Source organism: Helianthus annuus, chromosome 9 (genome assembly GCF_002127325.2).
Source record: "Helianthus annuus cultivar XRQ/B chromosome 9, HanXRQr2.0-SUNRISE, whole genome shotgun sequence".
Taxonomy (NCBI): domain Eukaryota; kingdom Viridiplantae; phylum Streptophyta; class Magnoliopsida; order Asterales; family Asteraceae; genus Helianthus; species Helianthus annuus.
In genome coordinates, this window is record NC_035441.2 from 81,649,992 (window position 1) to 81,673,278 (window position 23,287).

Below are 23,287 nucleotides of genomic sequence, written 5' to 3' on the forward strand. Positions count from 1 at the left end.
TGGAGCTTGCACAGGGAGGAGCAGGTCGTTGTGGGATACGGATCGTGAACTTTATTTGAACTCATAACTCGTATAATTATTTTGAGATTACATACTATGCTTCCGCTATTTAAACGATGTTTGGTTTTGGAACATCAATCATGTCATGATGATTTACATTGATTACTTTTATTATTAAATGCTATGTTTGATATGATTGATGGCTTGATCCTGGTCAGTCACGCTCCCAAGCGGTGGTACTCCGCGTGTGGGATTTTGGGGGTGTGACAAATATTGACTAGAAGTTGTAAGACTACAAGTTCTTTAAAAATAAAGTTTTCATGAAACTAATTTTATTTTTAAAGATGACGAGATCCACTAAATATGTTAGAAAAGTTACTACATATTTTTACACAACTTGCATGTTCATGAGTTTGTGATTTAGACTTGATTTGTCAAGTTTGATGTTTAAATGATGTATGATGATGATTGATAAACTGTCTGATTGAATTTTGAAAAGAAAATGATACACTTGTAAGCGTGGCCACCTCCAGTTACAGAGGAAACTCTGGCGAAAATTTTCTAGAAATATAACACTTAGAAATATTTTTGTGACAAGTTTTCATAAATATATTTTTGACTTGTTTTTCCAAACAATTTCGCCATGATTTTTATTACAAAATAACCAAGTGTCGGAGATGGATTTTCGTAAATAAAACTTGTTAAATATATATTCAGAATATATATTTCATAGTAAAATGCTTGTGTGATGATATGATTATTTTGTGAACTAGATATTACCCTAAAAATAATATTACTTGTAATATCATGAAAATACGACTCCAAAATAATACCAACGCCCTCACAAATAAATATTTAAGTTACACCGGTACTGTTATTACCACGCGAACCTTAAAATGTAACTTATGTATTTTCGGAAAATACTCTTAAATATGTATTTTGATAAAAGTATTATTTTGGGAAATTGTATGAGATAAAATATAATATTTTTGGGAAAAATATGTATATTTTGGAATCAGAATATTTTAGATAAGTGATTTAAAATATATTTTCAAGTGAGACTTAAGAATATATTTTCGGAATTATAAAAAACACACACATGTATTAATACCCCCATCCTTGGGAAGGAATATATTTACAAAATAATTAAGAAGTGTAAATACGAAATAGTTGTCTAACTATTTCCCAAAAACGTTAAACCTTAAGCCAAGGCACGGCCGTCCGTCTAATAGAAGTTAGTACGTGTAGGTTGTCACGCAGCAGGTTATTTTGGGATGGATTATTTCGAGACGCACTTCTGTGAGTTCATGTCCCCCTTTTCTCTTAACTGTTTTCAGTTTTTATACTTCGGGGGTGGAATACATGTTACAATGATTACGGATACTTTTATACATGGTATGGTTAGCGTAAGGAGGGTTACTACTTAGATCATGTGAATGGGTAGGCGGAAACTAGAGGCCATTAATCCTCATTGTAGGACCGAGGGTCATTAGCGGTAGATCTATCTAGTTGTAGCGAGCCCAACTCTAGGCCCAACTGTACGGACCTCGGGGTGACTTTGAGCCCGACGCAAAAATCGCTAGGTTTGAGTCTTCCTACAGCACTTCACACATATCATTGGCCTTGCAAACCAATGGTGATCTCATTTTTCCTTATTTGCTACATACCAGGGATTTTCATACATACAAACATGTTACAAAGGTTTTTACATACTCACTTTTACATGAACTCGCTCAACTTTTGTTGATTTTTCAACTTACATGTATTTCAGGGAATTAGGGGTCTGGCGAGGTATGCTATGTCTTCATGCTGCGTAGAGAAGTGATGTTATCCAAGTTTAGGGGTTGTGACTTTTTCCTGGACGAGTCACAAGTCTTAAACTATGTTTATTTCATGTTTGTGGTTGCGTCCTATGAACAATGTTTTTATTTTGTTGTGTTGTATTTTTGTTGCATGTGTCGACGTTTGAAAACAATGTTGTCGTATTTTACTTTTAAAACTTGAATCAATGGATGATCATCATGGTTTTACTTTCATATAGCTTGGTTGTGATTAAGCTATGGTATTAAGAAGTCACACCAAATAAACCCACGCTTCCGCAAAGCCAGGGTGTGACAGCTTGGTATCAGAGCTTTGATCATAGCGAACTAGGATTCCTTCTCGAGTCTAGACTATGATCACTAGGGCTCTCATGAAAACATTTTTACATTGCATACGTTACGTCCAGATCCATGGTACAAAACATTTTTACAAACAAAAAGTATGAACACTTTTTCCAAATTTATGATTCAGTCACCATGACTATGGGGAGTTCAGTCCTAGAGACTGAGGGAGTCAGCCCTAAAGGCTGGGAGGTTCAGTCAAGTAGACTGAGGGGCCAATCTGTGAGATAGGGGAGGTTTTGGTCTGAGAGGCCAGGGAGTTAGTTTGAGAGACTAGGAGGTTTTGGTCTGAGAGGCCAGGGAGTTAGTCTGAGAGACTAGGAGGTCTAGTCTGAGAGATTAGGAGGGTAGTCTGAGAGACTAGGAGGTCCAGTCTGAGAGACTGGGAGGGTAGTCTGAGAGACTAGGAGGTTCAGTCTGAGAGGCTGGGAGGGTAGTCTAGTGGGACTAGGAAGAAATGATTGCTTGCTTATTGGTGACTAACATGATTATTTGATTATATGATTGATTGTTTGTGCATATGTGTGTTTGTGTTACAGACATCATGCCTTCATCAGATACTGGAGTTTCAGACACTACAGATCCCATCGCAATAATATCAGATGACAGAGTTTCATCGGAGTACGAGGTCCACACTTCCGATACTACCAGCACAGACGATGACGACTTCCAGCCATTTGCGCTGCCTGACGTCATAGCCGAGCCTGCTGATGGCCATCTCGCTGGGGATTTACCACTCGCGGTGATCCCTGCTCCTGTACCCTTGCTGCGTATCCGATTGTTGATATGCCCCTCGATATTGTTTCCGACGATGACGTCGATTTGTTTGAGGAGGACCCACTTGAGGATGACCTTGAGGGTGAGGTCCCTATTGCTGCTGATGATATCCTACTCATTGCTGATGCTCCTGCAGAGGAGGCTCCTGTTCATTCACCTGTTCTAGACTCCTTTGAGTCTGTGGCGTCCGCACCTTCGCACACTCAGTGAGTGCAGCACCACTCACACGACGCCGACCCTGACATGGCGTCATCAGCTGCACCTGCTCCCGCACACAGTTTTGAGTTCGATCACGATGTTGATGATGATCCCGATCCTTTTTTTCCACCTGGTTTTGATCCTGACCATGATATTGAGTTCATACACTTAGACCAGCCCCTGGAGGATCCTGTAGCCCCTGCCAATCCCTTGTTTGCTGATCCAGCTGATTTTGACATGGAGTTTGATGATTCGGAGCCTGCTGTGGCCCCTGAGCCAGTCGTTGCTCCTGACCCCGCATTAGAGCATGACCCTGTTCACGCCGATGCACCTGCTGTTGCTCCTTTTGTTGATGATATACCTATTGACGATCATCCTATTATTGCTCCACCGTTGGTGGATGATCACGTTGATGATGCTCATGTTGATGCTCCACCCTTGATAGAGGATCCTGTTGTTGCACCACTTCCTGATCCAGTACCGGTACTGTTCGACCGAGCACCTTTTGCGACCCATATTGATCCACGATACGCTTGATATGCGCAAAATGCAACATATAAATTATATCAATTGTGGCATAAAACTAACCCTTTTTTAGTACTAATGTTGGAAAAAGTGTGCTTTTGTCTTCCTTTTGTATTTTCAGGATTAAATGTGCTCAAATTAACAAAAGAAGCAAAAAGACAGCTAAATCTAACATAAATACAAGAAAAGGAACAAAAGTGGAATGTCCGACCCCTCGACAGCATCTTCCCAAGCAAAACTAAGAAAGCAGAAGACTGAACACGCCCCGTGCTCAGCGAGCACGAGGCCGTGCCTAAGTAGCAGCAGAAAAGACAAACCTTTAGAAGCTTCTACTGCCCACCACGGGGCCGTGCCCAGCGGACACGGGGGCGTGGTCAACTTCCTGCAGGCGCATTTATTGTAATTGCGAATTACAATTAAAGAAGAGAGAGACAAGGATGGACACGGGGCCGTGCCCGAGCTTCTGTTCAGCCTATAAATAGGAGTGTTTGGAGCCATTTCAACTCATCCCTTGGCACACCAACTCTCTCACACTTCACCCATCACCCACCACCACCATAACACCATCATCCACCACCATCATCCATTGTCCATCATAGAGTGTGTGAGTCATCTCGGGATCCAAGATTGATCGTAAGAGTTCTTGACAATCAAAGGCCATGTTTGCCTAACTATCTTACATCACTTGGTGAAGACAAGTGTTTAGTGTAATACTTTTTATTTTTAATCTTTTGCACTTTTTAATTGGTTTTGTATTAATGACTTTAATTACTAGTTTCTTATGTTGAAGGTGATTCTTCCTTATCGTTTGTCCGTGGTGTCTTGGCATTATTTTACTATCTATATAAAATAAAAGATTTTCACCATTCATATCTCCATGGTCTATATGGAGGTATGTTGGCTACCTGGTCGGGGGTTAAGGGAACGGTTTGGTAAGAGTCTTGCCATTGTTCAGTGTATAGATCCTGCAAAGGACCTGGGTCAAATTTAGTAGGACATCCTTCAATACCCAAAGGTATTGGATGGCGGGGGTCCAAACTCTTTGATCCCCTCATAAGTTAAACTACTATTAAAACTTTAACCCAGCTACTTAGGACTGTATCCCTGCTGAGTCAGACTACTTAGCTGAGGGTAACGTCACCTTCAAAAGAGGGGCCTACCACATTATGCATTAATAACTTAATTAATTATCTTTCAATAATCCGACCCTTTAGGATTGTATCCTTGCTGACTCAAACTACTGGGTTGAGGGTAACGTCGCCTTCAAAAGAGGGGCCTACTACAATAACTAAGATAATCTCTTAACTAAGTGCAAAAGTGCGAAAATAATCAAAGGTTACACTAACACACGAGTCGGATCCAAGTAATTCATCTTGTCTATCTGTTTTTATTTTTATTTTACTTTTTAGCATTTTAGTTAGTTTTATTTTCTTAGTTTAAAAACCTTTTCTAACATTTTGATTTGATTAGACGTTGAGGATAAACCGGTACTAAAAGCTCTTGTGTCCTTGGACGACCTCGGTATCTTACCAACACTATACTACGTCCACGATGGGTGCACTTGCCCATTTGTGTGTTTAGTGTTAGTAAATATCGTGTTTTATAAATTTAAAACTTGGCTAAAAGTGTAAAAAGGGCTTAAAATATACATCTAAAATATATACACACTTACGCACATCAAGTTCTTGGCGCCGTTGCTGGGGACACAAGGATTTTAAGAAAGCTTAAAATCGACGGCCTAATCAGTTTTTCAAAACCTTTTTAAAACGCGCGCACTTTTTTCTGCATTTTAGTTCAGTTTGCATTTACAGTAGCCTGAACACGGGGCCGTGTTCGCTGAACACGGGGCCGTGCTGCATTTTTTTAGTTAGATACCCAGATACAAAGTCTGAACACGGGGCCGTGCTCACTAAACACGCCCCCGTGCTCAACGAGACCAGTAACTTTTATTAAAACGCCCAGATACAGACCCTGAACACGGGGCCGTGTCCACTAAACACGGGGCCGTGTCCAGCTTCTGTTTCCGTCTTTATTTCTGTTTTCTGGTCCCGATACTCAGTTGTGGTCTGTTGAGTGATTCCTATGGATGAATACTCAGGAGGCTACAACTACACCTATGAGGAGGATGATTACATGAGAGACTATTGCACTAATTGTGGTGACCCGCACTCGGTACAATATTGTAACTTATTTCAACCATCCAATTCATACAACTATTATGAGGAACCCAGGTACGAGTCATCGACTTCATACACATCCTATCAAGACCAAAGGTATGAACCTTACCCCTCATACTCACATTTTGATGAACCAAGGTATGAACCTTCATACTCATACTTTGAGGAGTCAAGATATAAACCACCACCTTCATATACTTATTATGAGGAACCATGGCGTGAACAACCCACCTCATATGAGTACTATAAAGAACAAAATTACGACCCTTATCCATCATATGCTTACGATGAAGGACAATGGTGTGAACCATCTACTTCATATGGGTACTATGAGGAACCAAGGATCGAACAACCGGATTCAAGCTTTGAGGATCCCGATCCTTACTCTATCACTGACATAGCCGATAGGATAATAGAACACATTAAAACTATCGAACGTTGTATAAAAGAATCTCGCGCAAGGGAAGAAGAGTCCCGCGCAAGAGAAGAATTAAATTGTAATAATAACGTAGAGATAGTTGAAAATGTAAAAATGGAAGAACAAATAAGTGAAAAACCGACACATGAGTTAAACAACGAAAGAGGTGAGGTCGATAACGTTAAAATTCAAGAAGAGTCTAATTTTGAGGAAACTAATCTCTTGTCACCTTCGTTTGAAAATCACTGTTTAGTGTCAACTCATGCTAAGTTTTTAAAGGAGCTAAACACTAACACTAAAATTGAAGAAATGGTAAGTGTTAAGTTAACTAATGATCAAACTTCGCTAATAAAAGAAGACCCTTTTGAAATTAACATTACACCGGTTCCATGTTTTTTCAAAACTCATTTATTAGTAACGTCATCTTTGATAAGGATCTTTGTGTTAACATAATGCCTAATTACATTTTCGAAAAATTAAGTATTAGTGATATTGCCCCACTTCAAATACCCATTTTTCTATCCAATCGGAGAGTAATTAAGTCAATCGGTGTAGTGGAGGACGTCTTGGTTAAAACAAATCAATTGGTTATTCCAACCGACTTTGTCATCCTTGATGACGCTCCTCTAGTGTTGGGAAGACCTTTTGTAAAAACTCATGAAGCTTTGAAAAACCGGAAGTTTAATAATCTACCTCTTCAATTAGGGGCATTCAAAAGGAGCATAGATCTTGAGCGTTCAATGAAATATCCTTTTGGCAATAATGACCCCCTAATTGAAGATGAAGATGAGCCACCTGATATAATAAGAAAAATTGACCACTTTGTTGAAGAAGAGGTCGCCATAGAACAAACCTTTAAAGTTCTTAATCTAGATGAGCCCCAAAATAAGGAGTCTCCTAAAGACCCACCCCTTGAGCTCAAAGAACTTCCAAAAGGTTTGGAATATGCTTTTCTAGACAAAGATGGTGGTTCTCCTGTAATTATTTCGTCTAAATTAAATAGTATAGAAAAAGAAAAATTAATTAGACTTTTGAAAAAACATAAAAATGCGATCGCTTGGAAGCTTGTAGATATAAAAGGAATAAACCCTTCCATGTGCACGCACAAAATTCTAATGAATGATGACTACAAATCAGTGATACAACCACAAAGGAGAGTAAATCCAAATGTGCAAGAAGTGGTTAAAAATGAGGTCATCAAACTACTTGACGCCGGACTTATTTATCCTATCTCCGATAGTCCAGGGGTAAGTCCAGTCCAAGTAGTCCCAAAGAAAGGAGGTATGACGGTAATAACTAATGAAAAGAATGAATTAATACCAACGAGAACCGTCACAGGATGGAGAGTATGTATAGACTATAGACGATTAAATGAAGCAACAAGGAAATACCACTTTCCTTTGCCCTTCATTGATCAAATGTTAGAACGACTATCCGGTCATAAATTTTACCGTTTCTTGGATGGTTTTTCAGGTTACTTCCAGATTCCAATAGCACCTGAAGACCAAGAAAAGACAACTTTCACATGCCCCTACGGAACTTTTGCTTATCCACGCATGCCATTTGGTCTATGTAATGCCCCTGCTACATTCCAACGTTGCATGGTGGCCATTTTCCATGATATGATAGAAAAGACAATGGAAGTCTTCATGGACGACTTTTCTATCTTTGGAGATTCATACGACCAATGCCTCGATAACCTCGAACGAATGCTATCCCAATGTGAGGAAACTAACCTCACCCTTAACTGGGAAAAATGCCATTTCATGGTAACAGAGGGAATAGTACTCGGTCACAAGATCTCGAGCGAAGGAATGGAAGTTGATCGAGCAAAGATTGACACAATTTCTCGATTACCTCCACCATCCTCCGTTAGAGCAATCAGAAGTTTCTTAGGGCATGCCGGATTTTACAGACGGTTTATCAAAGATTTTTCAAAAATCTCAAGACCTCTAACAAAATTACTTGAAAAAGATGCGCCTTTCATCTTTGACAAGGATTGCAATCAAGCATTTCTAACCCTCAAGGATATGCTAGTCAATGCACCTATCATGATAGCGCCCGATTGGAAACTACCTTTCGAAATCATGTGTGATGCAAGTGACTTTGCCGTTGGAGCTGTCTTGGGACAGAGAAAAGAAAAGCATTTCCACTCAATTTATTATGCTAGTAAAACACTTAATGATGCACAAGAAAATTACACAACTACTGAAAAAGAATTACTAGCTGTGGTATTTGCTTTTGATAAATTTCGTTCTTACCTTGTTCTTTCTAAAACTGTAGTCTATACAGATCATGCAGCCATCCGATACCTCGTCAAGAAACAAGACGCAAAACCCCGTTTGATCAGGTGGATTCTACTCCTCCAAGAATTTGATATTGAAATCAAAGACAAAAGAGGAGTAGAAAACACAGCAGCAGATCATCTTTCACGCCTAGAAGACCCAGCTTTGGAGGCAACCAGGGACGAGCAAATCAACGAAAAATTCCCAACAGAGTCCCTGGAAATGGTGGAATGTAGACAAGAACCATGGTATGCCGACTACGCTAACTACTTAGCTAGCTGTATAGTCACCAAAGGATGGCCACATCACCAAAGAAAGAAGTTCTTTGCTGATGTAAAGCATTACTTTTGGGAAGACCCTTATCTTTTCAAAATGTGTGCTGACCAACTCATCCGAAGATGCGTACATGGCAACGAAGCACGAAGAATTCTCTGCCATTGTCATGAAGGTCCATTTGGAGGACATCATGGTGCCGCTAGTACCGCACGAAAGGTATTTGATTCAGGATTTTATTGGCCGACCATTTACAAGGATGCGAAAAATCTTGTTAAGACATGTGATGCTTGCCAAAGATCAGGTAATATTTCTTCCAAAAATGAAATGCCACAAAATGGCATTCTCGTTTGTGAATTTTTTGATGTGTGGGGACTCGATTTCATGGGACCTTTCCCACCGTCAAAAGGAAACAAATATATACTTGTGGCAGTCGATTACTTGTCTAAATGGGCCGAGGCCGCAGCACTTCAAACAAATGATGGAAGAGTAGTGGTAAAATTTCTGAAAAAATTATTCTCTCGTTTTGGAACACCTAAAGCATTAATAAGTGATAGAGGTACCCATTTTTGTAACCATCAACTCGAAAAAATCTTAGCAAGAAATGGGGTCTATCACCGGGTCTCAACAGCATATCACCCTCAAACAAACGGACAAGCCGAAGTGACTAATAGAGGTTTAAAACGAATACTTGAAAAAACCGTAGGTTTAAATAAAAAGGAATGGGCCGATAAATTAGATGATGCTTTATGGGCTTTTCGTACTGCTTATAAGACCACTATAGGCACAACCCCATATAAGCTCGTCTACGGAAAAAGTTGTCATTTGCCGGTAGAAATAGCTCACAAAGCTTACTGGGCAATAAAAAATGTAAACTTAGATTTAGATATTGCAGGTAAAAATCGATTTTGTCAAATAAATGAATTAGACGAACTAAGGAATTATGCATACTCTAACTCAGAAATTTATAAGGAAAGAATAAAAAATTTACACGACAAATACATTAAACCTAATGAATTTCGAGTGGGAGATCTGGTTCAATTCTTTAATTCACGACTTCGATTATTTCCGGGTAAACTAAAATCTAGGTGGTCAGGACCTTTTTCCATCACCCATATTTTTCCTCACGGTGCAGTAGAAATTAAATCTCGAAATGGAATTCCATTCAAAGTCAATGGCCAACGGCTAAAGCTCTATCGAGGATCCATTGAGGATGAAGAGGAGGAGATCTCGCTCCAAACGGTCAACGAATAAAAGGAATCCACATCATACCTGGTATGTTACGAACAAGTGGGTGAATATCGAATTCGGTAAGTCTTCTAACCAAGTTTTTGGGAAAACAGGGCACTCACACGTGCACTAGTTTAAAAAAAATTTTAAAACTTTGCTCGGCACGGGGCCGTGTCCGCGCAACTGTCGAGATAAAACCCTCATTTCACAACAGTTACACCATTCCACACGCCCCGTTTCCCCGAAAAACGCTTTGGTCCAGGTGATTTTCCGCAGATTTTCGACGTCTCCTCTCATTCTAACAACATCAAGGTATGATTCTATCATCATTAGTAGTTAGATTAGTTATTTGCATTTAGTTAAAACATCAAAAATTTGGGGAAAAATCTAGGGTTCTTAAAGTTCATCCGGATCAAACCTCAAATCTTTGTTATAATTTGTTAGCATTAGTTTAGATTAGTGTAATGGGAAGTAAATACACTTGTATTGTTGATAGATTTGCCCGATTTCTCACGAAAACCCCAAACCCTTGTTTTTGAACCAAAAAAGATAAAATTGAAGGGGTAACGGTTTGTTTTGGGAAAAACGGCACTTGGGGTTTCATTTTTGGGGGAAACCGTACCTACTTGGCCAAAAAATTTTCAGATTTTCGGGACCGGGTCGAAAAATGAAGTTTTGGAGTAACAGACGCCTGGACACGGGGTCGTGCCCGCCGAGCAAGGGGCCGTGTCCAGCTCATTTTTTGCAGTTTCTTTCGAAAATCTCATTGTTTCGTGCTAACTTTTGGTGTATTCTTTCAGATGTCGCAGAAGTTCACAAGATTCAACGCAAATGAGCTCGATGCTAGGGCTAGATATGACATACTTCAAACAAGACCCGAAGAATACCCAAGGCAAGCATGCACGGACCTCTTAGCCATGGTGAACCAACTTGACCGGTTCAACAACCTTGTTACCGGACCACTAAGGGTTGCCCTAACCACTCGAATTCGATCGGTACACGAATGCACTTGGAGTTCTACAGTACCTTCACCTTCACTTCAAGGTGTGACCCATTCGACAATGAGGGGGTTGTATTTCGATGTGGTGGGACTAGCTACTCAATCTCTATGGCGCAATTCGGGGCAATAGTGGGGCTGTACTCAGAAGAAGATTCGGGAAGTGAAGAAAACACCGGGGGAATGAGAGAGTTGGATGAAAATGAACGCCAAGCCGCATGAGCTCAGATTGGTGATGGGTTCTACAATCCGAGCAGCACTAAGAGTACTAAGCTGAGGGATCCGCTTTATCGCTACATTCATAGGCTCCTCACTTACTCCAGCGGCGTTGTTGGGTTAAGAGATTTGGTAGTCCTCCACTGCATTCACACCCGAAGACCCCTCGATGTTCCATTCCTCCTACTCCGGAACATGCATCTGAACCGGCTTGCTCATGCACCAACCCCTATCTTCTATGGGGGATGGGTGTACCGCCTCTTCAAGCACTTCACGTGCATTCCTAGGTCTTTTGAAAGGAGCCCATGGTCAGGACGGGTTGATGTGCACATTTGTCGCGCCATGAACCTAATCTATGAGGCGGAAGACGGATCGGTAAGCTTTCAAAGGATGCAAGGCCATGCATGGAACCCACAAGAGGCGCTAGTCCTTCACGCTCCACCTCCCCAATACCAGTACCAACCCCACGGTGATCCGGGGCAGTCCTCCTCACAAGGAGGTGGTTTTCCTAACTTTCAGAGTTTACATAATCTTTTGCAGGAAAACCTTATGTGCACCAGGAACACCTACAACCTTTCCAACAACACATACCACCGGGTCGGAGCCATTGAAAGAAACATCACCGATATCCAAGATGACATCAGGAGCATCCGGGAGTATATGGCGGGTCATGGGGGAGGAGGTGATGACAGTGATGAAGACATGGACTAGGAAGGTGAAGAAGGAGTAGGAGTGGACGGTTGGTGAGCCCACAGGTTAATTTCCCTTTCTATCAAACAATTCCCGGCATGCGTACCGAAGTGTTGAACAATTTACTTTTCCTGGCTTATTTTTATTTTCTGCTTTTGTTTTTATTTTTAACTTGTTGGTTTGGATGCTTAACATGGTAATTTAGGACGCTTGGTATTGCTTGGTGTGGTATTTACTGATAAAACAGGTACAAACAAGGCTTAGAGTGCTAAACATTAGTATACTAACGCCAGGACAGGAAAACCGGAGAAAGAAACCTATTTTTCAGCCTTGCAGACAGTCCACACGAGGTCGTGTCCAGCCGACACGCCCCCGTGCCCACCTCCCAGACCTGCTGTTTGTTTAAGTTTTCTGCAGATTTTTACCAAACACGGGGTCGTGCCCAGCCAACACGCCCCCGTGTTCAACTTCTATTAGTTTTCGTTACTGGCACCTGAACACGGGGCCGTGTCCAACCAACACGGGGCCGTGTCCAGACTGCCAGTAACATAAAATTTTGCTTTTAACACCATTTTACACATTCAATCAACCTAGAAACTTATTTTTGAGACACATTGAGGACAATGTGTAATTTAAGTGTGGGGGGATGCTAAAACCTTGAATTTTGCAAGTCCTAATAACAAGCCTTACACAAAACTCTATTGGAACCACTAATCACCCCAATTTTTTTCCAAAAATTTTCATTTTTTTTTACTTGTCTAAGTTTAAGTTGGGATTCAAGTTCTAAAAAAGGTTATATTTTTACAAGTTTACAACCGATAGCGTCGTGATAAAAAGAACCAACATAAGAAAATTATGAAAAGGCATGACAAACCTAGTTAAAATTTGATTATATATACTTGATCACATAAAAAAACCTTTTTTCCCACAAAAGTGAGTTTTGAGCCTTTAACGAGCATAAAAATATATCTTTACACTAAATGCTAATTTTTCGTTTCTTGTGTGAATAGCCGCTTGGTTCGTACGACTCTAGAACTTGCCACAACAATACATTTCCGGTCCTTACCAACTTAAACCCGAGTAAGTAAATGATAGAGGCATTAGGACTAACCCTTTTTCATTCTACACCATTATTTTTCATTTTTTTTATCACCTACCCAAAATCCCCCAAGTTAACCCCTTTGAGCCTAAACCTTTTCATTTCTTAACCCAAAACAACCCTTTTTACCCACCTAAACCTTTTTATTTTTAATTTTTTTTTGTAACCACGTTCGGTTCTCTTATGACTTAAAAAAAATTAATAATAATAATAATAATAATAAAATAATTATTATTATTATTATTATTTTATCTTGATGAAACCAAACAAACAAACAAATTTTATCAAAAATAACTTTGTTTAAACAATTCATCAAAATAAAATAAAAATATGAAAAAAAATAAAAAGTCTTTCAAACCGACGTTTGTTACGCCTTTCGCCCTTTTTACTAGCCACTAACTCAACCACCCACCTTTAGCCCAAGCCTAACCCTTCACCCATAAAGTCCTCTTGATATTTACAAAGGTATATAGTTAAAAAGGAGGAGAATTGATTACTTGGCAAACTTATGGTAGGAGTAAGTTCCATGCCCTCTCGAGTGATTCACTAAAAATACACCTTCGGCCGAGTGTTGAGTAATTTATCTTAAGAAACGTTCTTAATAAATCATGCCGAATAGGATTGTAAATAAATAAAAATAAAACCTCAATAAAGAATCTTGGAAATCCCGACACTCTATGACAAGCCCAAAAACCTTCTCTTCTACCCATTCCATTTGGGAGTGAATAAAGCCACATTATAAAGAGTTTTGCTTGAGGACAAACAAAGATTCAAGTGTGGGGGTATTTGATATGCGCAAAATGCAACATATAAATTATATCAATTGTGGCATAAAACTAACCCTTTTTTAGTACTAATGTTGGAAAAAGTGTGCTTTTGTCTTCCTTTTGTATTTTCAGGATTAAATGAGCTCAAATTAACAAAAGAAGCAAAAAGACAGCTAAATCTAACATAAATACAAGAAAAGGAACAAAAGTGGAATGCCCGACCCCACGACAGCATCTTCCCAAGCAAAACTAAGAAAGCAGAAGACTGAACACGCCCCGTGCTCAGCGAGCACGGGGCCGTGCCCAAGTAGCAGCAGAAAAGACAAACCTTTAGAAGCTTCTACTGCCCACCATAGGGTCGTGCCCAGCGAACACGGGGGCGTGGTCAACTTCCTGCAGGCGCATTTATTGTAATTGCGAATTACAATTAATGAAGAGAGAGGCAAGGATGGACACAGGGCCGTGCCCAGCGGGCACGGGGCCGTGCCCGAGCTTCTGTTCAACCTATAAATAGGAGTGTTTGGAGCCATTTCAACTCATCCCTTGGCACACCACCTCTCTCACACTTCACCCACCACCCACCACCACCATAACACCATCATCCACCACCATCATCCATTGTCCATCATAGAGTGTGTGAGTTGTCTCGGGATCCAAGATTGATCGTAAGAGTTCTTGACAATCAAAGGCCATGTTTGCCTAAGTCTCTTACATCACTTGGTGAAGACAAGTGTTTAGTGTAATACTTTTTATTTTTAATCTTTTGCACTTTTTAATTGGTTTTGTATTATTGACTTTAATTACTAGTTTCTTATGTTAAAGGTGATTCTTCCTTATCGTTTGTCCGTGGTGTCTTGGCATTATTTTACTGTCTATATAAAATAAAAGATTTTCACCATTCATATCTCCACGGTCTATATGGAGGTATGTTGGCCACCTGGTCGGGGTTTAAGGGAACGGTTTGGTGAGAGTCTTGCCATTGTTCAGTGTATAGATCCTGCAAAGGACCTGGGTCAAATTTAGTAGGACCTCCTTCAATACCTAAAGGTATTGGATGGCGGGGGTCCAAACTCTTTGATCTCCTCATAAGTTAAACTACTATTAAAACTTTAACCCAGCTACTTAGGACTGCATCCTTGCTGACTCAGACTACTTAGCTGAGGGTAACGTCACCTTCAAAAGAGGGGCCTACCACATTATGCATTAATAACTTAATTAATTATCTTTCAATAATCCGACCCTTTAGGATTGTAACCTTGCTGACTCAAACTACTGGGTTGAGGGTAACGTCGCCTTCAAAAGAGGGGCCTACTACAATAACTAAGATAATCTCTTAACTAAGTGCAAAAGTGCGAAAATAATCAAAGGTTACACTAACACACGAGTCGGATCCAAGTGATTCATCTTGTCTATCTGTTTTTATTTTTATTTTATTTTTTAGCATTTTAGTTAGTTTTATTTTCTTAGTTTAAAAACCTTTTCTAACATTTTGATTTGATTAGACGTTGAGGATAAACCGGTACTAAAAGCTCTTGTGTCCTTGGACGACCTCGGTATCTTACCAACACTATACTACGTCCACGATGGGTGCACTTGCCCATTTGTGTGTTTAGTGTTAGTAAATATCGTGTTTTATAAATTTAAAACTTGGCTAAAAGTGTAAAAAGGGCTTAAAATATACATCTAAAATATATACACACTTACGCACATCAAGTTCTTGGCGCCGTTGCTGGGGACACAAGGATTTTAAGAAAGCTTAAAATCGACGGCCTATCAGTTTTTCAAAACCTTTTTAAAACGCGCGCACTTTTTTCAGTATTTTAGTTCAGTTTGCATTTACGGTAGCCTGAACACGGGGCCGTGTTGCATTTTTTTAGTTAGATACCCAGATACAAAGTCTGAACACGGGGCCGTGCTCACTAAACACGCCCCCGTGCTCAACGAGACCAGTAACTTTTATTAAAACGCCCAGATACAGACCCTGAACACGGGGCCGTGTCCACTAAACACGGGGCCGTGTCCAGCTTCTGTTTCCGTCTTTATTTCTGTTTTCTGGTCCCGAGACTCAGTTGTGTTCTGTTAAGTGATTCCTATGGATGAATACTCAGGAGGCTACAACTACACCTATGAGGAGGATGATTACATGAGAGACTATTGCACTAATTGTGGTGACCCGCACTCGGTATAATATTGTAACTTATTTCAACCATCCAATTCATACAACTATTATGAGGAACCCAGGTACGAGTCATCGACTTCATACACATCCTATGAAGACCAAAGGTATGAACCTTACCCCTCATACTCACATTTTGATGAACCAAGGTATGAACCTTCATACTCATACTTTGAGGAGTCAAGATATAAACCACCACCTTCATATACTTATTATGAGGAACCATGGCGTGAACAACCCACCTCATATGAGTACTATGAAGAACAAAATTACGACCCTTATCCATCATATGCTTACGATGAAGGACAATGGTGTGAACCATCTACTTCATATGGGTACTATGAGGAACCAAGGATCGAACAACCGGATTCAAGCTTTGAGGATCCCGATCCTTACTCTATCACTGACATAGCCGATAGGATAATAGAACACATTAAAACTATCGAACGTTGTATAAAAGAATCTCGCGCAAGGGAAGAAGAGTCCCGCGCAAGAGAAGAATTAAATTGTAATAATAACGTAGAGATAGTTGAAAATGTAAAAATGGAAGAACAAATAAGTGAAAAACCGACACATGAGTTAAACAACGAAAGAGGTGAGGTCGATAACGTTAAAATTCAAGAAGAGTCTAATTTTGAGGAAACTAATCTCTTGTCACCTTCTTTTGAAAATCACTGTTTAGTGTCAACTCATGCTAAGTTTTTAAAGGAGCTAAACACTAACACTAAAATTGAAGAAATGGTAAGTGTTAAGTTAACTAATGATCAAACTTCGCTAATAAAAGAAGACCCTTTTGAAATTAACATTACACCGGTTCCATGTTTTTTTCAAAACTCATTTATTAGTAACGTCACCTTTGATAAGGATCTTTGTGTTAACATAATGCCTAATTACATTTTCGAAAAATTAAGTATTAGTGATATTGCCCCACTTCAAATACCCATTTTTCTATCCAATCGGAGAGTAATTAAGTCAATCGGTGTAGTGGAGGACGTCTTGGTTAAAACAAATCAATTGGTTATTCCAACCGACTTTGTCATCCTTGATGACGCTCCTCTAGTGTTGGGAAGACCTTTTGTAAAAACTCATGAAGCTTTGAAAAACCGGAAGTTTAATAATCTACCTCTTCAATTAGGGGCATTCAAAAGGAGCATAGATCTTGAGCGTTCAATGAAATATCCTTTTGGCAATAATGACCCCCTAATTGAAGATGAAGATGAGCCACCTGATATAATGAGAAAAATTGACCACTTTGTTGAAGAAGAGGTCGCCATAGAACAAACCTTTAAAGTTCTTAATCTAGATGAGCCCCAAAATAAGGAGTCTCCTAAAGACCCACCCCTTGAGCTCAAAGAACTTCCAAAAGGTTTGGAATATGCTTTTCTAGACAAAGATGGTGGTTCTCCTGTAATTATTTCGTCTAAATTAAATAGTATAGAAAAAGAAAAATTAATTAGACTTTTGAAAAAAAACATAAAAATGCGATCGCTTGGAAGCTTGTAGATATAAAAGGAATAAACCCTTCCATGTGCACGCACAAAATTCTAATGAATGATGACTACAAATCAGTGATACAACCACAAAGGAGAGTAAATCCAAATGTGCAAGAAGTGGTTAAAAATGAGGTCATCAAACTACTTGACGCCGGACTTATTTATCCTATCTCCGATAGTCCATGGGTAAGTCCAGTCCAAGTAGTCCCAAAGAAAGGAGGTATGACGGTAATAACTAATGAAAAGAATGAATTAATACCAACGAGAACCGTCACAGGATGGAGAGTATGTATAGACTATAGACGATTAAATGAAGCAACAAGGAAATACCACTTTCCTTTGCCCTTCATTGATCAAATGTTAGAACGACTATCCGGTCATAAATTTTACTGTTTCTTGGATGGTTTTTCAGGTTACTTCCAGATTCCAATAGCACCTGAAGACCAAGAAAAGACAACTTTCACATGCCCCTACGGAACTTTTGCTTATCGACGCATGCCATTTAGTCTATGTAATGCCCCTGCTACATTCCAACGTTGCATGGTGGCCATTTTCCATGATATGATAGAAAAGACAATGGAAGTCTTCATGGACGACTTTTCTATCTTTGGAGATTCATACGACCAATGCCTCGATAACCTCGAACGAATGCTATCCCAATGTGAGGAAACTAACCTCACCCTTAACTGGGAAAAATGCCATTTCATGGTAACAGAGGGAATAGTACTCGGTCACAAGATCTCGAGCGAAGGAATGGTAGTTGATCAAGCAAAGATTGACACAATTTCTCGATTACCTCCACCATCCTCCGTTAGAGCAATCAGAAGTTTCTTAGGGCATGCCGGATTTTACAGACGGTTTATCAAAGATTTTTCAAAAATCTCAAGACCTCTAACAAAATTACTTGAAAAAGATGCGCCTTTCATCTTTGACAAGGATTGCAATCAAGCATTTCTAACCCTCAAGGATATGCTAGTCAATGCACCTATCATGATAGCGCCCGATTGGAAACTACCTTTCGAAATCATGTGTGATGCAAGTGACTTTGCCGTTGGAGCTGTCTTGGGACAGAGAAAAGAAAAGCATTTCCACCCAATTTATTATGCTAGTAAAACACTTAATGATGCACAAGAAAATTACACAACTACTGAAAAAGAATTACTAGCTGTGGTATTTGCTTTTGATAAATTTCGTTCTTACCTTGTTCTTTCTAAAACTGTAGTCTATACAGATCATGCAGCCATCCGATACCTCGTCAAGAAACAAGACGCAAAACCCCGTTTGATCAGGTGGATTCTACTCCTCCAAGAATTTGACATTGAAATCAAAGACAAAAGAGGAGTAGAAAACACAGCAGCAGATCATCTTTCACGCCTAGAAGACCCAGCTTTGGAAGCAACCAGGGACGAGCAAATCAACGAAAAATTCCCAACAGAGTCCCTGGAAATGGTGGAATGTAGACAAGAACCATGGTATGCCGACTACGCTAACTACTTAGCTAGCTGTATAGTCACCAAAGGATGGCCACATCACCAAAGAAAGAAGTTCTTTGCTGATGTAAAGCATTACTTTTGGGAAGACCCTTATCTTTTCAAAATGTGTGCTGACCAACTCATCCGTAGGTGCGTACATGGCAACGAAGCACGAAGAATTCTCCGCCATTGTCATGAAGGTCCATATGGAGGACATCATGGTGCCGCTAGTACCGCACGAAAGGTATTTGATTCAGGATTTTATTGGCCGACCATTTACAAAGATGCGAAAAATCTTGTTAAGACATGTGATGCTTGCCAAAGATCAGGTAATATTTCTTCCAAAAATGAAATGCCACAAAATGGCATTCTCGTTTGTGAAATTTTTGATGTGTGGGGACTCGATTTCATGGGACCTTTCCCACCATCAAAAGGAAACAAATATATACTTGTGGCAGTCGATTACTTGTCTAAATGGGCCGAGGCCGCAGCACTTCCAACAAATGATGGAAGAGTAGTGGTACAATTTCTGAAAAAATTATTCTCTCGTTTTGGAACACCTAAAGCATTAATAAGTGATAGAGGTACCCATTTTTGTAACCATCAACTCGAAAAAATCTTAGCAAGATATGGGGTCTATCACCGGGTCTCAACAGCATATCACCCTCAAACAAACGGACAAGCCGAAGTGACTAATAGAGGTTTAAAACGAATACTTGAAAAAACCATAGGTTTAAATAAAAAGGAATGGGCCGATAAATTAGATGATGCTTTATGGGCTTTTCGTACTGCTTATAAGACCACTATAGGCACAACCCCATATAAGCTCGTCTATGGAAAAAGTTGTCATTTGCCGGTAGAAATAGCTCACAAAGCTTACTGGGCAATAAAAAATGTAAACTTAGATTTAGATATTGCAGGTAAAAATCGATTTTGTCAAATAAATGAATTAGACGAACTAAGGAATTATGCATACTCTAACTCAGAAATTTATAAGGAAAGAATAAAAAATTTACACGAAAAATACATTAAACCTAATGAATTTCGAGTGGGAGATCTGGTTCTATTGTTTAATTCACGACTTCGATTATTTCCGGGTAAACTAAAATCTAGGTGGTCAGGACATTTTTCCATCACCCATATTTTTCCTCACGGTGCAGTAGAAATTAAATCTCGAAATGGAATTCCATTCAAAGTCAATGGCCAACGGCTAAAGCTCTATCGAGGATCCATTGAGGATGAAGAGGAGGAGATCTCGCTCCAAACGGTCAACGAATAAAAGGAATCCACATCATACCTGGTATGTTACGAACAAGTGGGTGAACATCGAATTCGGTAAGTCTTCTAACCAAGTTTCTGGGAAAACAGGGCACTCACACGTGCACTAGTTTAAAAAAAATTTAAAACTTTGCTCGGCACGGGGCCGTGTCCGCGCAACTGTCGGGATAAAACCCTCTTTTCACAACAGTTACACCATTCCACACGCCCCGTTTCCCCGAAAAACGCTCTGGTCCAGGCGATTTTCCGCAGATTTTCGACGTCTCCTCTCATTCTAACAACATCAAGGTATGATTCTATCATCATTAGTAGTTAGATTAGTTATTTGCATTTAGTTAAAACATCAAAAATTTGGGGAAAATCTAGGGTTCTTAAAGTTCATCCGGATCAAACCTCAAATCTTTGTTATAATTTGTTAGCATTAGTTTAGATTAGTGTAATGGGAAGTAAATACACTTGTATTGTTGATAGATTTGCCCGATTTCTCACGAAAACCCCAAACCGTTGTTTTTGAACTAAAAAAGATAAAATTGAAGGGGTAACGGTTTGTTTTGGGAAAAACGGCACTTGGGGTTTCATCTTCGGGGGAAACCGTACCTACTTGGCCAAAAAATTTTAAGATTTTCGGGACCGGGTCGAAAAATGAAGTTTTGGAGTAACAGACGCCTGGACACGGGGTCGTGCCCGCCGAGCAAGGGGCCGTGTCCAGCTCACTGTTTGCAGTTTCTTTCGAAAATCTCATTGTTTCGTGCTAACTTTTGGTGTATTCTTTCAGATGTCGCAGAAGTTCACAAGATTCAACGCAAATGAGCTCGATGCTAGGGCTAGATATGACATACTTCAAACAAGACCCGAAGAATACCCAAGGAAAGCATGCACGGACCTCTTAGCCATGGTGAACCAACTTGACCGGTTCAACAACCTTGTTACCGGACCACTAAGGGTTGCCCTAACCACTCGAATTCGATCGGTACACGAATGCACTTTGGAGTTCTACAGTACCTTCACCTTCACTTCAAGGTGTGACCCGTTCGACAATGAGGGGGTTGCATTTCGATGTGGTGGGACTAGCTACTCAATCTCTATGGCGCAATTCGGGGCAATAGTGGGGCTGTACTCAGAAGAGGATTCGGGAAGTGAAGAAAACACCGGGGGAATGCGAGAGTTGGATGAAAATGAACGCCAAGCCACATGAGCTCAGATTGGTGATGGGTTCTACAATCCGAGCAGCACTAAGAGTACTAAGCTGAGGGATCCGCTTTATCGCTACATTCATAGGCTCCTCACTTACTCCAGCGGCGTTGTTGGGTTAAGAGATTTGGTAGTCCTCCACTGCATTCACACCCGAAGACCCCTCGATGTTCCATTCCTCCTACTCCGGAACATGCATCTGAACCGGCTTGCTCATGCACCAACCCCTATCTTCTATGGGGGATGGGTGTACCGCCTCTTCAAGCACTTCACGTGCATTCCTAGATCTTCTGAAAGGAGCCCATGGTCAGGACGGGTTGATGTGCACATTTGTCGCGCCATGAACCTAATCTATGAGGCGGAAGACGAATCGGTAAGCTTTCAAAGGATGCAAGGCCATGCATGGAACCCACAAGAGGCGCTAGTCCTTCACGCTCCACCTCCCCAATACCAGTACCAACCCCACGGTGATCCCGGGCAGTCCTCCTCACAAGGAGGTGGTTTTCCTAACTTTCAGAGTTTACATGATCTTTTGCAGGAAAACCTTATGTGCACCAGGAACACCTACAACCTTGCCAACAACACATACCACCGGGTCGGAGCCATTGAAAGAAACATCACCGATATCCAAGATGACATCAGGAGCATCCGGGAGTATATGGCGGGTCATGGGGGAGGAGGTGATGACAGTGATGAAGACATGGACTAGGAGGGTGAAGAAGGAGTAGGAGTGGACGGTTGGTGAGCCCACAGGTTAATTTCCCTTTCTATCAAACAATTCCCGGCCTGCGTACCGAAGTGTTGATCAATTTACTTTTCCTGGCTTATTTTTATTTTCTGCTTTTGTTTTTATTTTTAACTTGTTGGTTTGGATTGTTGGACCGTTCTATGACCCGAAAAGTCAGTCGAAGTAGTTCATCTTCACATACGAAGGCGGAATCAACGTAAGTAAAGTAACAACAGCTAATCCTTTCAATTCCTTGTGTTTGTATTGCTTTCTGATAAAATTTCAGCAGAGTTTCGGCACCTTAGCACATACACACACTATTACACATTATGAACTGCTCAACCCTATTTATAGTGATCATGGATCGCTTATGTGACAGTCCAATAAGCGATCCAGCACCTTGTCACATAAGCGATCCTCCCTTATGTCCTAAAAGCGGTTCCAGACTAAACCACGACACAAAAGCGGTTCTACATCATTACATTGACACATAAGCAGTCCTAAGTCTATATCACTCAATATTTACACTTTGACCCCCTATAGACCAATCTCGACTTCAGACTTTTTGTAGACGCAGTCAACAGACATTCCGTGCATCAACAGACTCCCCCTTGGATGTTGACGTAGTCTTTTTAGCATCTTCAGATCCGTAGTCTTTAGTCTTTGTCTTTTTACCAACTCTGTCTATCTTTAAGCATTCTTCTCAGGTTCCCGGACTGATTTCTAGCTTTATCTACAAGCTTCCCATTAGCTCTTGATCCAGACTCCCCCTCTCACTGACTCCCCCTCTCATTATGCTGGAATCTTGAGATATCTGGTTCAAGCTTTTGCAATTTTCCTCCGTTGGGAAATATCGTCCAAACCTGTTACTCAATCAATAATATTACAAACTATCTTTTCAAACAATAAACACTAATACAATCAGTTTTAGAAATCCACTCAAGTTTTCAAGTTCAAATTAATGACCCTGAATACTTGATTAATCTACCAAGTTCAACTTAATGACCCTGGTTGATCTTTTGACGAAACAAACTGATTTAGTGAAACAATTTTCCAATTTTCTGAAAAATAACAAGTATCAACTTAATGAACTTGTTTAAAACTTTGAAAACAAACATTTTCCAACAATGTAAGCT